Source organism: Ostrinia nubilalis, chromosome 8 (assembly GCF_963855985.1).
Source record: "Ostrinia nubilalis chromosome 8, ilOstNubi1.1, whole genome shotgun sequence".
Classification (NCBI taxonomy): domain Eukaryota; kingdom Metazoa; phylum Arthropoda; class Insecta; order Lepidoptera; family Crambidae; genus Ostrinia; species Ostrinia nubilalis.
In genome coordinates this window covers 15,435,715-15,437,591 of record NC_087095.1, presented here as the reverse complement: position 1 = coordinate 15,437,591, position 1,877 = coordinate 15,435,715, and the positions used below count along the sequence as shown (strand labels likewise).

Here is a 1,877-nt window from a genome sequence, read left to right as displayed (position 1 = left end):
TTCCTACTGGGCCTATATCAACTCCGTTAATACCGACATCGGTTTCGACAAGGAAATCTCTTTTCATTATTTTGAATAGTGGTTCAATGGAAATCTACGGAGTTTATTTAGTTTATTTGCTCCTGAGAAATTGGAAATTAATTGCTGAAAGTGGCGTTGGAGTTCCTTCAAGACTTTTAGAATTAGTGGGGTAATACTTGTGCCTCGTGGTGGGAAAATTATAGCTTAATGATTTGTGGGTAATGGAGGAGGTTATTGTAAATCTACAGAGTTGATTAGCCTTTTATGAGTTTCATTAATTGAAAATAAATTCGTCATAAACGTGAAAACGCGTACTTAACGCGTCAATTTCTGACGAGATATGAAGTGTGATGAATTGGTACAGTCATATTTTTCCCTGTAATGAGTCGACTCTGTAGCAAATGGTTGAAAACCCAATGAGGGGAAGGCAGAGTAATAAGAAATGTGATGAACATTGGTATCTCTAGCCATGTTTTGGGCAGGTGTCGAGTCTCCGTCTCCTCTCTTTTCGTGCTAAAACCTCAGAATACGGAACAAACCAGAAACCGTCAACGGGCGTAAATGTGTATTCATATAAAGTACTCCAAATCGCACTACTTTGACTTTAGAGCAATCAGTCAATGGCCGGCGCGCGCATTGTTTACATATCCGTCAGATTGACACTTTATAATTAAATTATGCCGTCTTGTGCCGTTCCAACATGTAAGAATGCTACTGGAATTACGAAGAAAGTGCATGGGATCATGTTTTATCCGTAAGTAGCACATTTCCAATTCATTTTAATTAAATAATAATTTTCAAAAAAAATCACGGTTGTATTTTGTAAGTGTTGCCACAGGTCAACGGAATATTTTACCCTACTTTTTTATATTGAATTACATTTGTCTACTTATAAAAAATTCACGCGTTAATTTTGTTAGCGTTACCACAGAATAATGGAATATTTTCCCCATCCTTTTTGTTTTAATTAGTTTTTAGTGTAATTTCATCCATGACATGACAACCTGATTAATTAAATTATAAGTGCCACTTGTGGTCTAAACTGAATAAATATTTTTGATTTTGATTTGATTTCAATATATTGAATTAATTTATAATATTACTCCCTAATAATGAGGAGATAATAAATTACTATCGTGAATTTCATACTTTCCCATTTATTCAAAAGTAAGGCATTGGTATCAACAGATCAGCAGCAGCAATATTTGTATATTTAATAATAATTTTAAGTAATTAATTATTGCTTACATACTTACTCTGATTTTTTTTCAGGATACACAGCCAGAGTTGCCTCGCAATCAAATTTAAGTATTGGTGATGTTTTTGATTTGGATTCTGTTTTTGACTCCAAGAAAAGTTAAACTAAAAGCACTACTGCGCCGTAAACAAATGTTTTGTTGTCGATATGTTTACATAATAAAGAACCTTAAGTTTCTTTTTTGTTTTACTTGGCATTCTAAAATTTATATTCGACTTTTGTAATTGACTTTTAAATAACATATTATACCTACATAAAATATAGTACATATATTACACTATTTAATAGAAATAAATAATCATCTTACACTTAGTTACTTCGGAGTAAAAATTAAATTCATAGGTAGGTAGGTACTATCTATGCCTATGGCCAGTCATGTCGTCTCGTTCTATCGCAAAGAATCACCATTTGATAAGAGCGAGAGCAAAAACGGAAATGGATAGTTAACACTGGCCGTGTGTACTTATTTCACTTACTTATTTTTTACTTGTTTAACATCTCTTTAAAAAATTACATAATTTTACCCCAAAAATGGGGGTGTCACACGGCGCTAGTAACACTAAAGGGGGTAGAGGGGCGCGGGAGGGGAAGTATTTTG

The 1,877-nt window shown here is 33.5% G+C and overlaps 1 long non-coding RNA gene across 1 annotated transcript; it reads left to right on the top strand.

Moving 5' to 3' along the window:
• Nucleotides 1–540: 540 nt before the first annotated feature.
• Nucleotides 541–1,456, top strand: LOC135074271 (uncharacterized). The gene is made up of 2 exons (XR_010257795.1): nt 541–775; nt 1,294–1,456. It is a non-coding gene; the product is annotated as an uncharacterized LOC135074271 (long non-coding RNA).
• Nucleotides 1,457–1,877: the final 421 nt, after the last annotated feature.